The sequence below is a fragment of the Canis lupus genome, chromosome X (assembly GCF_048164855.1).
Source record: "Canis lupus baileyi chromosome X, mCanLup2.hap1, whole genome shotgun sequence".
Classification (NCBI taxonomy): Eukaryota; Metazoa; Chordata; class Mammalia; order Carnivora; family Canidae; genus Canis; species Canis lupus.
This window is the reverse complement of record NC_132876.1, coordinates 83406701-83423356: the sequence shown is the minus strand read 5'-3', so window position 1 is coordinate 83423356 and position 16656 is coordinate 83406701. Positions and strand designations below refer to the sequence as shown.

General features: G+C 40.5%; 1 pseudogene; it reads left to right on the top strand.

Moving 5' to 3' along the window:
- The first annotated feature begins 9264 nt into the window (after positions 1-9264).
- LOC140628651 (retinol dehydrogenase 12 pseudogene) lies at positions 9265-10214 on the top strand (annotated as a pseudogene).
- The last annotated feature ends 6442 nt before the right edge of the window (positions 10215-16656 follow it).

Below are 16656 nucleotides of genomic sequence, written 5' to 3'. Positions count from 1 at the left end.
TGATCCTGGGGTCTGAGATCGAGTCCCACATCGGGCTCCTTGCAAGGGAGCCTGCTTATGTCTCTGCCTATGTCTCAGAGACACAGAGAGAGAGGCAGAGACATAGGCAGAGGGAGAAGCTGGCTCCCCGTGGAGAGCATGATGCGGGACTTGATTCCAGGACAGGGGCGGGGCATCACGGCCTGAACCAAAGGCAGACGCCCAACCACTGAGCCACCCAGGCGTCCCTAAATAAAATATATTTTTTAAATTTTATTTCTAGGTCACACCAGAAGGGCACTGACGGTAAAATAGTGGCCTAGTTATGAAGTCTTTCCAGAGAGGCTTTGAAACGGAAATGCTAACTTCTGTTTCAAACTTGAGGGAAGCATCAGTGACGGCCTAATTACAAAGGCCCTTAAGTTAATAGACATCCAGGTTGGAGGACATAGATAAGGGATTTTGATGGTGGAACAATTAACAATGGTTAGGATTTGAGGTCACACAGAGGGGCATGGATGGTGGAAGGTTAATAAGGACATGGTTTGGGTGTTGGGCAGATGGGCATCAATGGCAGAATTTTTCAAAGATGCCTTTAGTAGTTTCCCATTGCTGCTCTAACAGAGTACCAAAAAACTTACAGGTTTAAAACAACACAAGTTTATTATTTTACAGTTCTGAAGGTCAGAAGTCCAAAGTGAGTTTCCCTGGGCTGAAATCAAGGTATTAATAGAATCATACTCCCTGGGGAGGCTCTAGGGAAGAATACATTTCCTTGCATTTTCTAGCTTCTAGAGGCCAGCTGTCTTCCTTGGCTCATAACCCCTTCTTCCATCTTCAAAGCCAGAAAAGTAGCATGCTCATATCTCTCTCTGACTATGATCTTTTGCTTCCACCATCACACCTTCTTTGACTCTGACCGCGCTCTTTCCTTCTTATAAGGACCCTTGTGATTACATTGGACACATCTGATAATCTGTAATAATCTACCCATCTCAAGATTTTTAATTTAATCATATCTATGAATTACCTTTTTAAATTTTTTAAAAGATTTTATTTATTTATTCATGAGAGATGCAGAGAGAGAGGCAGAGACACAGGAGGAGAGAGAAGCAGGCTCCCTATGGGGAGCCCAATGTGGGACTCCATCCCAGGACCTCAGGATCACGACCTGAGCTGAAGGCAAACGCTCAACTACTGAGCCACCCAGGCGTTGCTACCCCCCTTTTTAAAGATCACAAAGTCCCTTTTTCATGCAAGATAACATATTCAGAGGGTCAGTAGTGGAAGACTATTGACTGAGGCATAAGGTATTAATAGGGAAAAGCTATTATTCCAGTAGATCTGGCTTGAATTCAAACCAGATGGGTATCGATTAAGGGGCCCAGGCTGTTCTCTCAGGATTTCTTCAAAGGCCTGGGTTCAAGGTCAGAACAAAGGAAATTGATGGAAATCTCAATAGGCACCTGGACCCTAGATAATGATCATAAGAGCATTGCTGGTGGAAAAGTTAACAGAAGTCTAGGTTTAAGATCTAGAACATAGACACATTGATGGTAGAATACTTAACAAAGCCCTGGGTTTAAGGTTAAAGGATCATCAATGAATAAAGATTTAATAGACAGCCAGAGTCAAGGTCAGAAAAAAAGGGGCATTGATGGTAAAATCTATATAACTACAATCTTGATTTAATATATAGATCAAGGATCCCTGGGTGGCACAGCGGTTTGGTGCCTGCCTTTGGCCCAGGGCGCGATCCTGGAGACCCGGGATCGAATCCCACGTCGGGCTCCCGGTGCATGGAGCCTGCTTCTCCCTCTGCCTGTGTCTCTGCCTCTCTCTCTCTCTCTCTCTCTCTCTCTCTCTCTGTGACTATCATAAATAAATAAAAATTTAAAAAATAAAAACTCAGGATATTAAAATATATATATATATATAGATAGATCAACAGGGGAAACTAATGTTTTTAAAAGACTTGGATTTCATTTACAGATCATATTAGGCATTGATCGAAAAAGTAAAGACTCATGTTTGGTTTTCATGACAGAGTAAATTGATGATAGAATAATGAGTTGACAGACACCTAAATTAAATGCCCCCAACAAGTGGAGCATAAATGGCAGACGCATTAATAGCAGCCTGTGCAGAGAGAAAACTGAGCAGAGAACCAGGTGCAAGGTCAGACCTGAGTGCCTATGAGAGTGGAAAAATTAACGGAGAACAAGGACCAAAGTTCATAACTGAGGGACATAGATTCATTATTATCTCATGTTCAGGCCCAGGGGGAAGGTGCTGGGCCCCAGGAGATATGTTCTCCATGATTCTATGCTCCAGTTCCCTTCTGCAGTAAATGTCTCCAAAGCCCTGATTGCAAATGTCCTTGCCTTCTGTATTCCCTGGTTTGATGTGTTGAAGGGAGGTAAGATTCACCTAAGCTCTTCATTGTTAGATTTGTTCAGTCTAGACTCAGAAATTGAGGAGTTTCACCATTTTATTTAATTTAGGGGTTTTTTTAAAAGATAAAGTTTGTCCTGTACACCAGGGCAGCCAATATATAGTTCTTATCTCTAGAGTAATTGCTACAATGGTAGGAAATAAAATGTAACAAAATTGTTTTTCTAACTAACAAATATGAATTAAGGTTGTCCTCTAAATAAAATCTGGTTAATTATGCAATATATACTTTAAGGTTTTTTGTTTTTTGTTTTTTGCAAAAAAAAGAAGTTTGTAGGTATAAGAAAAAAAAACATCCATGAAAACCTACCACATGGGAAGAGGGACGGCTGAGCAGATGGGCCCTTTCCAGTTCAGGAGTCTTGGACCTAAGTGGGAAGATGATGCTGGGAGTTCCTCAACTACCCCTTGCTGCCTCCCTGGTGGCTGATGCCACATCTTCAGAGGTGGTTTGCAGTGAATTATTTCATTCAAAGTTGGGAGGGAATGATGCACCGGTGACCTCAATGGGGTGTCAGCATTGTCAGGGTCCCCCAGGATGTGACAGCAACAGGTGATTAAAGACAATGTCACTGCCCCTATTTGTAGTTGTATTAGGTGCTGCAGCCAACACCTTTAGTCAAGAGGTAAAGAGAACAAAAGAGGAAGCCTGTGGGAGAAGGAGAGAGGCCTCTGAGAGACTATAATATAAGAGAAAGAGAATGGAGAGAAGGAGATAAAGAGAAAGAGATAAGCAGAGAAAACCAGAGACAATGCGGGCATCTAACATGGTGAATCAGGTATATAAGGTATATAAGGTACTTTTTTACAGTTTTGGGGGAAAGGATAAAATTTATATGAAATTTAAATGAGCCCTGCTACATTTGTCTACAATGTGTTGTCTGAATAAGACATTTATTGTGAGGATCACATCTGTGTATTTACTGATTTCTAGTGCAGAATTTCTGAACCTTAACAGTATTGACATTTAGGGCTACATAGCTCTTTGTTGTGGAAGGCTATCTTGTGCATTGTAGGATGTTTAGCATCATTCCTGGCCTCTACCCACTAGATCCTAGTAGCCTCCTCCCAGTTGTAAGAAACAAAATTTTGCAGGCATTGCCAAATGTCCATTGGGGAGCAAAATCACCCCTGGTTGAGAACCACTGTTCTAATGGTTTATTTATAGTGAGCATAGTAGCAAAAGCTCAATAAAAGGTTTTGTGGAATGGCTTCTGTTTTTACTTTTCAATACATATTTTAGGGTGGAGTATTGAGGAACACATTAAAATGACAAATCTATGGTTAAAAGAAAGTTCATTGTTAAAAACAAGACAACGTCAGAGATGACATAACCATCTTTGTAGAAAATCCAATGGCATTTAATAAAAAGCTACTAGATTTGGGGCAGCAGGCTGACTTGGTCGGTAGTGCATGTGCCTCTTGATCTTGGAGTTGTAAGTTCAAGCCCCAAATTGGATAGATTATAAAAAATAAAATCTTTTTATTTTATAAAAAAATAAAGTCTTAAGGGGTTCCTAGGTGGCTCAGTAATTTAAGCATCTGACTATTGATTTCAGCTCAGGTCATTATCTCAGGGTTGTGAGATCAAGCCCTGAATTCAGCATTCGGCTCTGAATTCAGCATTCGGCTCTGCACTCAGCAGGGAGTATGCTCGAGATTCTCTCCCTTTCCCCCACCTACTCACACACACTCTCTCTCAAATAAGTAAATAAATCTTTTTTATTTTCTTTTTTTAAGATTTTATGTATTTATTCATGAGAGACACACACAGAGAGAGAGGCAGAGACACAGGCAGAGAGAGAAGCAGGCTCCATGCAGGGAGCCCGACGTCGGACTCGATCCCGGGTCTCCAGGATCACACCCCGGGGCTGCAGGCAGCATTAAACCGCTGTGCCACTGGGGCTGTCCAGTAAATAAATCTTTTTAAAAAAGAAAATAAAATCTTTTAAAAAGTTACTATATCTAATAAGTGAGTTTAACAAGGTTGCAGGGTACAAGATCCATATACAAAAACCAATTGTATTCCTATATAGCAGCAATGAACAATTGGAAATTTAATGTAAAAACCAATATCACTTACAACATTATAAAAAAAAACATGAAACACTTTTAGATACATTTGACAAAGCATGTGAAAATCTATACACTGAAAATTACAAAATTACTGAGAGAAACTGAGATCTAAATAAATGAAGAGATATACCTTGTTCATGGATTGGAAGAGTCAATATTGTTAAAATGTCAATTCTCCCCAAATTTATCTATAAATCTAATGCTATCTAAATGATAACCTGAGCAAGATTGTTATAGAAACTGACAAGCTGATTCTAAAATTCATATAGAAATGCAAAGTATATAGAATAGCCAAAATAACTCTTACAAAAAGGAAAATGAAGTTGGAGAGCTTAACACTGATCCAAGAATTATCATAAAGCTGCAGTAATTGACACTGTCAATTACCAATTGACACTGGTATTGGTATAAAGATCAAATAGTAGATAAATGGAGCAAACAGATATGTTAGATATAAACCCACACATATATGTGGGTTATAACTTTTTTTTAAGATGCAAAGACAATGCAGTAAGGAAAGGATGGCCTTTTATTTTTTAAAGAGTTTACTTATCTATTTGACAGAGAGGACACAAGCAGGGGGAGTAGCAGAGGGAGAAGGAGAAGCAGGCTCTCTGCTGAGCAGGGAGCCCAACAGGGGCTCAATCTCAGGAACCTGGGACCATGACCTGAGCAGAAGGCATATGCTTAACTGAGCCACCCAGGTGCCCAAGGATGGCTTTTTCAACAAATGGTGCTGGGGCAATTGGATATACAAATGCAAAAGAGCATAGTTGGATCGAAACCTTACACTATATTCAAGAATTAACTCAAAATCTGGACACCTGGGTGGTTCAGTGGTCATGATCCCAGAGTCTTGGGATCAAGTCCCACAGTGGGCTCCCCGCAGGGAGTCGGCTTGTCTCTCTGCCTGTGTCTCTGCCTCTCTCTGTGTGTGTTTCTCATGAATAAATAAATAAAATATTTTTTAAAATGAACTCAAAATGAATCATAGACCTACATTTAAAACCTAAAAGTATAAAATTTCTGGAAGAAACCACAGGGGAAAATTTGTGACATTAAGTTAGGCAAAGATTTCTTAGATTTGACAACAAAAGCACAATTTATAAAAGAACAAATGGATAGATTTCATCAAAACTAAAAAATCCATTCTTTACAGGACAGAGTGGGAAAAGTCTTTGCAAACACATGTATCTGAATGTAAAAATGACTCACAAAACTCAACAATAAGAAAATAACCCAATAAAAATTGGGCAAAAGATTTGAGCAAAAGATATACAAGTGACAAATAAATACATGAAAATGTGCTCAGCATCATTGGCGTTAGGGGAATATAAACTTAAAACATAAAGATATACCTCTACACACTTAATATAATGGCTAAAATTAAAATGATCAAGGTGCCTGGGTGACTCAGCCTTCAGTCTGCCTTCAGCTTAGGTCATGATCTCTGGGTCCTGGGATCATGCCCAGCCAAAGGCTTCCTGCTCAGCAGGGAGTCTGCTTCTCACTCTCTCTCTCCCTCTGCTCCCCCTCCACCTCTCATTCTCTCTCTCCTTCTCTAATAAATAAAATCTTTTTTAAAAAATTAAAATGACCATAGGGAGGTGCTTGGGTAGCTCAGTCAGTTGAGTCTCTGGGTCTTGATCCCTGGGCTGTGAGTTTGAGTTCTGTGTTGACCTCTGTGCTGGACATGGAGCCTACCTTAAAATTTTTAAAAAATAAAGGAAGTTAAAATGATCGAGTCCTGCATTGGGCTCTGCCAGGGAGGCCTGCCTCTCTCTCTTCTTGTATCTCTGCCTCTCTCTGTGTCTCTCATGAATAAATAAATAAAATATTTTAAAAATAATAAAAAATAAAATATTTGTAAAAACCTGAAAACAACCCACATATCCATGAATGAATAAACAAATTGGAGCATATCCATACAATACAACATGGAAGAATCTCAAAATAACCCTAAGTGAAGGAAGTTATTCAAATAAGGGTACATAATGCATGTTTTTTTTAAGATTTTATTTATTTATTCATGAGAGACACAGAGAGAGAAAGGCAGCGACACAGGCAGAGGAAGAAGCAGGCTCCATGCAGGGAGCCTGACGTGGGACTCGATTCCGGGTCTCCAGGATCACACCCTGGGCTGAAGGCGGCGCTAAACCACTGAGCCACCCGGGCTGCCCACATGTTTCTATTTATATAAAACTTAATAAAATGCAAACCAATCTTTAGTGACAGCATCAGTGAGTCTTAGAGTGAGGATGAGAGAGTGATGAATATGTTTACTATCTTGATTATGGTGAATATATATGTAATATATAAATTTATCAAATGGTATACTGATACGTACAATTTATTGTATGTCAACTATATCTCAATAAAGCTGGGTTTTTTTCCTCTTAAGATTTTATTTATTTATTCATGAGAGAGGCAGAGACATAGGCAGAGGGAGAAGCAGGCTTCTTGTGGGAAGCCAGAAGCAGGACTAAATCCCAGGACTCTGGGATCACAACTTGAGCCAAAGGCAGACGCTCAACCACTGAGCCACCCAGATGCTCCAATAAAGCTGTTTTTAATGCCACAGATATCAATAGTCTGGGGGCACCTGGGTGGCTCAGTGGTTGAGTGTCTGCCTTCAGCTCAGGTTATGATCCTGGGGTTTTAGGATGGAGTCTTACATCGGGCTCCCTGCAGGGAGCCTGCTTCTCCCTCTGTCTATGTCTCTGTCTCTCTCTCTCTCTCTCTGTCTCTCATGAATAAATAAATAAATAAATCTTTAAAAGCAAAACAATAGTCTGCATGGCCAGTCATACCAGAACTACATGCAAAGAAGTCAAAGTTGTTGAACCATGAAACTGGCAGATATATTTTTCTGATCTCAAACTCAACAGCAATGATTTACCTTGAGGAAATAACACCAACTCTCAGATCCTGAGTTCCCTTACTTCTGTCAAATGATAAAGTTACAATTTGTGCAAGATCCCATCTTTATGTTATACTTCAATATAAAATCTAAATTTCTTTTTAAAAAGAAGTGGAATTATACTATAAAGTGAAAAGATTTTGGGCTCAATGAGCAATATTCTTGGGAAATCATGAGAAACTCCGAGTCACATGGTGCTGGCCTTTTCATCCATTCAGCCTAGAGTCAGAAGGTCCACAGGATCCTGGGTCTTGATATAGACCTTGCTCTCATGCTGGAGTCTGTCACCACCACTGGTGCACAGAGTCTCTTGTCTTTGTGGGAAAGTACTGAGAGCAGAGATGTCCACCATCATGGTTTTCCACACCAGAGTCTGCAGCCCTAAGAGTTGGCAAGTCCCTCCATACAGCTGGCCACAGACTTTCCTGCTTGCAGACGTGTTTATCATTTACATATGCTCTCTATATGCCCTGGGATTTGCAATCTCCTCCTGTGGTGGAGACTAGCATTGTGTTGAAAGATCAGCCATACATGGTCTTCATCTCTTCCTCTAGTATTTGTTGACTGTCTGACTCTGGACAAACCCTGGCCTCTTTTTTTAAGATTTTATTTATTTATTCTCCCACAAGCAGGGGGAATGGTGGAGGGAGAGGGAGAAGCAGGCTCCTTGCTGAGCAGGGAGCCTCATGCAAGTCTCTATTCCAGGACCCTGGGATCATAACCTGAGCTGAAGACAGACACAATGGACTAAGCCATCCAGGCAGCCCCTGGCCTCTTTTTAAAAAGAATTTATTTAAAAAAAAATAAATAAATAAAAAGAATTTATTTATTTATTTATTTATCTATCTATTTATCTATTTATTTATGAGAAAAAGAGAGCATAAGCTGGGGAGGGGGAGTGAGGGGGGAGAGCAGTCTCCCTGCTGAGCAGGGAGCTCAATGCAGGGTTCAGTCCCAGGACCCAGAGATCGTGACCTGCGCTGAAGACAGATGCTTAACTGATTAAACCACCCAGGTACCTCAATCCTGGCCTCTTGAATCTACATCTGTGACGTGGGGCAGTAAGGCCATCTATATCATATCTTCCTGGGAGTGTATGTTAAGATCCCTTGTGAACCCAGAAGAAAGTAAACACAGAATAAGTGCATGCTATTATTGTCACCATGTTCCTGATTTAATAATAACAGCTAATGTTTGTTGATCACCACGATGTGCCTAGCCCTATGCTAAGTGCAAGTGATAACAACCCTGTGAGAGAGAAGTAGTTATTATGTCATTTCACAGAGGGAGAAATGGGGAGTTAGAAAGGTTGAGTGATTTGTCCAAGGTCCTCAGATGTTGGGACTGGGAAGTGAATTCAGGTCTATTTGACCACAGAGTCCATATCCCTCCCATCAGGCTGCACTGACTCCTGCCTATGTGGCCTCAGAAAGCTCCAGTCACTCCTTTCAAAACCCAGTGATCCTAGAACTTCAGAGCAGAGTGTCTGACTTACTCCTGGTAGTAGGCTGAATAATAGCCCCTAAAGATAGTAGGTCCTAATCCCTGGAACCTGTAAATGTTACCTTATTTGGAAAATGGTTCTTTGCAAATATGATTAAATTAAGGCTGTTGGGATAGGGAGATTATCCTGGATTATCCGGGTGGGCCCTAAATGCAACCACATGTATCCTTGTAAGAGGCAGGTCAAGCTGTTAGTGAGAACCTAGTTGCTGAAGAAGCTAAAGGAAGAGGAGAGAGAAGCAGCCAAGAGTTGGAGCCAGACCAGGAGACCGAGCCAGAGTTGAAGTAAAAGCTGATTTTGCTAAAGCAGCAACAACTAAAAGTATTGAAAGATGCTGGTTACCTTGGGACAGCTCACCTCCTTCCTTTCTTTCCTATATATAATAGTTATATCCATTAAGCTGTTCTTTGCTGCTGGGGTTTGGAGAACAAACATGCAGCTTCCCAGGAAGATAGTGGTAATTACCAGAGCCAACATAGGCATCAGCAAGGAGACGGCCAGAGAGCTTGGTAGCAGAGAAGCCCAAGTATGCATTGCCTACTGAGATATACTGAAGGCATCATCTGCTGGCCAGTGAATTCCAGGCCAATACAAAGAACTCTCAGATGCTAATTCAGAAACTGGACCCATCTAATACCAAATCCATCTGAGCTTTTGCTAAAGGCTTTCTGGCAGAGAAAAAGCAGCTCCATATTCTGATCAACAATGCAGGAATGGTGATGTATCCATATTCCAAAACAGCTGGTGACTTTGAGACTCACCTGCGAGTCAACCACCTAGTCCACTTTCTTTGTACCCATTTGCTCTTGGAGCCACCAAAAAAGTCTGTGCCCTCACAGGTGATGAGCCTGTCATCAGTAAGCCACCACACTGGCAAGATTCACTTCCACAACCTCCAGGGTGAGAAACACTACAGCTGGGGATTTTGCTCATTGCCACAACCAAGTGGCCAATGTGTTTTTAATTGGGAATTGGCCAAGAGACTCCAAGACATAGGGGTCACCACTTATGCAGTGCACTCAGGCATCATCTACCCCTGACTAGTCTGGCACTCCTTCCTGCTGTGTCTGTTCTGGAGGCTCTTCTCCCCTTTATCAAGTCAACATGGTAGGGAGCATAGACCAGGCTGTACTGTGCCTTAGCTGAGAGCCTGGTGCCCCTGTGTGGCAAGTATTTTGGTGACTGCAAGATGACCTGGGTGCCCCTAGGGGTCTGAAATAGCAAAACCATTGAGCACCTGTGGAATGTCGCTGTGAGCTTCTAAAAATACACTGGGAGTAGAGCTGATGGAAGAGTCTCAGCTTTATTAATACCAATCCAGACATAATGAAAGGGAACAAAGGAGAAGGCCCACCCGAAAGATTGTCCTTCCAGGTAGCTACTGTTAAAAATTCTCCCTGTTCTGATTCTCCTGACCCTTCTAGAGGTCTTTGCATACCTGACTTTCTTGTGAAGCTGGTTCATGGTACAAGACAATCACACCTACAGAGCGTTCTTCTCCAAGACTTACAAGAACTGGCTGCTCTCTTGGGGCAGGGGGACTGGGCAGATCCCAGGCTGGTTGAGGAAAGCAGAAGGGCCTAGAAAACTGGAGCAATTTTGTCATCAATAGCAGAAATGCTATCCAGCATGCTCAGCTGAGGTGATAGGAGCATCAGCATTACATATTTCCAAGGACTATAAGACAAACTTTTGACTGATCACTTTCATCTTTGAAATACTAGTCACTCAGGAAATACTAGTCATTCAGGAAATACTCAGGAAATTTTTGGTTAACCTTGGCCAACTTTGATTTCTTCCTCTGAGCATAGTGGAGCTATTGCATGAAGCTGGACCTTCCCATTTTCTTTTTCCAGTTTTTTTGTATTAAAAAAAATTTCCCAGATTTATTGGGAATAATTGACATATAACATTATATAAGTTAGGACCTATCCATTTTCAAGCATGCAGATGATTTCCTTTTCAAAACAGTTCCCTTTACCTCAATTTTTAGAGAAAATAAAGACTGTGCATTGAGAAAAAAAGGAAAGAAGCAGAAGGAGACTTGAAGAGATACAGAAGAGAAGGCAATGTGAAGATGAAACACAGAGAGATATGAGATTGTTAACCTTGAAGATTAGAGCAATGCTACCAGAAGCCAAAGAATAATGACAGCAACAGAAGTTGGAAGAGGTAAGGCATGATTCTCCCTAGAGCCTTTGGAGGGAGACAGCCCTTCTGACAACTTGGTATTGACCGGTGATACTGATTTCAGACAATATGGCCTACAGAACCATGAGATAATAAGTTTTTGTTGTTTTGTGCCATCAAGTTTGCAGTAAATTGTTACAGCACCCACAGGAAACTAACGCAGATTTTGGTATCTAGAAGTGGAATGCTGCCATAACAAATACCTAAAAATGTGCAAGTGAATTTAAAATTGGAGAATGGATAGAGACTAGAAGAATGATAGAAAAACCCTAGATTGGGGCACCTGGGTGGCTCAGTTGTTAAACATCTCTTGATATCTGCTTGGGTCTTGAACTCAGGATCATGAGTTCAAGCCCCAAGCTCGACCCTGCACTGGGCATACTGCACGGGGCCTACTTTAAAAAAGAAAAGAAAAGAAAAATCCTAGATTGAATTAAACAAATTGTTGGTAGAAATACAAACATTGAATATTATTCTGGTGAGCTCTTAGAACCTCATGGTAGCTCATGCTCTTAGAAGAGCATGGTAGATAAAACGTACATCACTTTAGAAAATACATACATATTTCTTTAAAGCAAAATGATGGTAGAAATATAAATATTAAAGGTGTTGCTGACGAGAACTCAGACAGAAATGAGGAACGTGTTATTGGAAACTGGAGGAAAGGCAATCCTTGTTACACACTGACAAAACTTACCTGAATTATGTCCCACAGTCACGTGGAGAGCAGAAATTGTAAGTAGTAAACTTAGATATTTAGCTAAGAAGAATTCTAAGCAAAATGTTGAAGGTGTGGCTTGACTTACTCTTGCTGCATTAGTAAAATGTCAGAAGAAAGAGATAAATTGAGGAAAGAACTATTAAGCAAGAAAGATCCAGGACTTGATGATTTGGAAAATTCTGATTCTATCAAGATTACAAAAGACACTAAAATTAAGAGATTTACTCTTAGGAAGGTGTGCTATGGTGAGAAAGTCAAGAGTGTGGTTGTGCTTGCTAGTACTAAAGAGATTAGGTTTGTGACTGTGAATCTCTTCAACCATCTCAACCATAGCCAGGAATACAGATGGGATTCTCTGGGAAAGATCTGTGGAGGACCACCTAGATTAGTGGCATGAATTGCTGTGCCATATGGGAGATCCACAAGGTTTTTGAGAATATCATAAGAAAGATTCCCAGATTGTACCGAAAGAGACAGAGGCAGAACAAAATGGAGGAAGGCTGTCAGACTCCTAAAATGCTGCAGACACATAAAAAGGCTGATAGAACTGGAAATTTTTACCTCTTAATCCCCTTTATCTAATTTTCCCATCTCCTACCCCTCCCTTCTGGCAACCGCAAGTTTGTTTTTTGTATTTATGACTGGCTTTGTTTGTTTGTTTGTTTTTAAGATTTTATTTATTAATGAGAGATATAGAGACAGGCAGAGACATAGGCAGAGGGAGAGAAGCTGGCTCCCTGCAGGGACCCTGATGCAGGACTCAATCCCAGGACCCCCAGATTACGACCTGAGCTTAAGGCAGATGCTCAACCACTGAGCCACCCAGGAGCCCCTGGCTTTGTTTTGTTTTGTTTGTTCACTTGTTTTGTTTTTTAGATTCCACATATAAGTGAAATCATGAATCAGTATTTGTCTTTGTCTGACTTATTTTACTTAGCCTAACACCCTCTAGGTCCACCCATTTTGTTGCAAATGGCAAGATTTGATTCTTTTTTATGTCATATAGAAGTATATACATACATATATATCTATAAATCTACACATAGATCTGTAGATATATCTCACATCTCCTTTATCCATTTATCTAGAGATAGACACTTATGTTGTTTTCCATATCTTGGCTATTGTAAATAATGCAGTAAACATAGGGTTGCATATATATTTTTGAATTCGTGTTTTTATTTTCTTCTGATAAATACACAGAAGTGGAATTGTCAGATTGTATAGTATATCTATTTTAATTTTTTGAGGAACCTCCATTCTGTTTTCCATAGTGGCTGCCCCAATTTACATTCCCACCAACAGGACATGAGGGTTCCCATTTCTCCATATCCTCACCAACACTTCCTGTTTCTTGTCTTTCTGATACTAGCAATTTGGACTGGTGTGAAGTGATAATTTATTGTAATTTTGATTGACATTTTCCTAATGTTTAGTGATGTTGAGCATCTTTTCGTATGTCTGTTAGCCATCTCTGTATCTTCTTTGGGAAAAGGCCTATTCAGGCCTTCTGCCCATTTTTTAAATCAGATTGTTCATTTTTATGGTTTTGAGTTTTATGCTCTCTTTGTATGTCTTGGATATTAACCCCTTATTTATTTGTGTCATCTTCAATTTCTTTCATCAAAGTCTTATAGTTTTTCAGAATAAAGGTCTTCCACCTCCATTGCTAAATTTATTCCTAGGTGTTTTATTCTTTTTGATGCACTTGTAAATGAAATTGTTTTCTTTTTTTTTTTTAATTTTATTTATTTATTTATGATAGTCACAGAGAGAGAGAGAGAGAGAGAGGCAGAGACACAGGCAGAGGGAGAAGCAGGCTCCATGCACCGGGAGCCCGACGTGGGATTCGATCCTGGGTCTCCAGGATCGCGCCCTGGGCCAAAGGCAGGCGCCAAACCGCTGCGCCACCCAGGGATCCCTTTTTTTTTTTTTTTAATTTTATGAAATTGTTTTCTTAATTTCTCTTTCTGACAGTCTGTTATTAGTATACAGAAATGCAGTGGATTTTCATACCTTAATTTTCTATATGCAACTTTATTGAATTCATTTATTAGTTTTAGTAGTTTTTCAGTGAGATCTCTAGGGTTTTCCAATATATAGTATTATATCATCTGCAGTTAGTGACACTTCTACTTCTTTTTTTTTAAGATTTTATTTATTTATTCATGAGAGATACAGAGAGAGAGGCAGAGACAGAAGCAGGTTCCACACAGGAGCCGAATGTGGGACTCGATTCTGGAACTCTGGGATCATGCCTTGAGCCAAAGGCAGACACTCAACCACTGAGCCACCCAGCATCCCACTTCTACTTCTTTCTCACCAATTTGGATGTCTTTTATTTCTTTTTCATGCCTAATTAACTGTGGCTAGGACTTTCAGTACTATGCTGAATAGAAGTGGTGAGCGTTCGTGTTTTGTTCCTGATCTTAGAGCAAAGACTTTCAGTTTTTCACTATTGAGTATTATGTAAATTGTGAGTTTGTCATATATGGCCTTTCTTATATTTAGGTATTTTCCCTCTATACACGCTTTGTTGAGAGCATTTTATTGTGAATGGATATCAAATTTTGTCAGATGCTTTTTATGCATCTATTAGGATGGTCGTGTAATTTTTATTCTTCATTTTGTTAATGTGGTGTATCACATTAATTTGTGAATATTGAACAATCTTGCAACTCCAGAAAAAATCCTACTTGATATTACTGAATGGTCCTTTTTGTGTATTGTTGAATTGGGTTTGCTAATTTTTTTTTGTTCCGTTAAAGATTTTATTTATTTATTTGAGTGAGAGAGAGAGCACAAGAAGGGGTAGGGGTGGAGGGAGAAGCAGACTCCCTGATGAACAGGGAGCCTAATATAGGACTCAATCCCAGGACCCTGAGATCATGACCTGAGCCAAAGGCAGACACTTAACCAACTGAGCCATTCAGGTACCCCAGGTTTGCTAATGTTTTGTTGAGGATTTTTGCATCTGTGTTCATTAGGAATATTAGACTGTAGTTTTCTTTTTTTGTAGTGTCTTTATCTGGTTTTAATATCAAAAAACTTTTTGAATAAATTTGGAAGTGGTCTTTCCCCTTTGAGTTCTTGGAATAGTTTGAGGATAGGCATTAACTCTTCTTTAAATGTTTGGTAGAGGGATGCCTGGGTGGCTCAGCGGTTGAGCGCCTGCCTTCGGCTCAAGGTGTGATCCTGGAGTCCCAGGATCGAGTCCTACATTGGGCTCCCTGCATGGAGCCTGCTTCTCCCTTTGCCTATGTCTCTGCCTCTCTCTCTCTCTCCTCTGTGTATTCTCATGAATAAATAAATAAAATCTTTTAAAAAAATGTTTGGTAAAATTCACCAGTGAAGCCATTTGGTCCTGGACTTTTGTTTGTTGGGAGGTTTTTGTTACTGATTCAATCGCCTTGCTAGTAATCAGTCTAGTCAGATTTTCTATTTTTTATGATTCAGCCTTGGAAGATTGTAAATTTCTGGGAAATTATCTGTTTTTGTATGTTGTCCAACTAGTTGGTATATTCATAGTTCTCTTATAATCCTTTGTATTTCTGTGGTGTTGGTTGTAACTTTTCTTCCCTTCCTTTTTTAAATATTTTATTTATTTATTCATGACAGGCACAGAAAGAGAGGGGCAGAGACACAGGCAGAGGGAGAAGCAGGCTCCCTGCGGGGAGTCCGATACGGGACTCGATCCCGGGACTCCAGGATCACGCCCTGGGCCAAAGGCAGCGCTAAACAGCTGAGCCACCTGGGCTGCCGTATAGCAGTCTTAAATTTAAGTTGTTGGCTGCTTAAGTTCAAACACATTTTTAAATTTATTTTTATTTTTTTAAAGATTTTATTTATTTATTCATGAGAGACACAGGAAGAGAGGCAGAGACACAGGCAGAGGGAAGAGAAGCAGGTTTCACGCAAAGAGCCTGCTGTGGGACTCCATCCTGGGAATCCGGGATCACGCCCTGAGCCAAAGTCAGATGCTCAACTGCTGAGCCACCCAGGCGTCCCTAAACACATTTTTTAATGATTTTATTTATTTATTCATGAGACACATGGAGAGAAAGGCAGAGACATAGGCAGGGGGAGAAATAGGCTCCCCTCCCTGCTGGGAGCCTGATGGGGGACTCAATCCCAGGACCCCAGGATCACAACCCCAGCCGAAGGCTCAACCACTGAGCCACCCAAGTGCCCCAAGTTCAAACACATTCTAAAAGCACTACATTTTTACTCCCTCCCCTCCTGAATGTTTCATGTATTTGATGTCATGATTTGCATTTTTTATTTTGCGCATCCCTTAACTACTTACTGTAGATATATCTGACTTTACTATCTTTGTCTTTTAATCTTCATACTAGCTTTATAAGTTATTGATCAACTACATTTAATATATGCTTGCTTTCACCAATGATATTTTTCTTTCATAATTTTCTTTTTTTTTAAGATTTTATTTATTTATTCAGATCGACAGAGAGAGAGAGAGAGAGAGAGAGAGGCAGAGACACAGGCAGAGGGAGAAGCAGGCTCCATGCAGGTAGCCTGACGTGGGACTTGATCCCTGGTCTCCAGGATCATGCCCTGGGCTGCAGGCGGCACCAAACCGCTGTGCCACCGGGGATGCCCTCATAATTTTCTTACATCTGGTAATGACCTTTTCTTTTTTTAATTAATTAATTTATTTGTATATTTTTTTATTGGAGTTTCATTTGCCAACATATAGTATAACACCCAGTGCTCATCCCATCAAGTGCCCCCATTAGTGCCTGTCACCCAGTCACCCCATTCCCCCGCCCACCTCCCCTTTCACTACCCCTT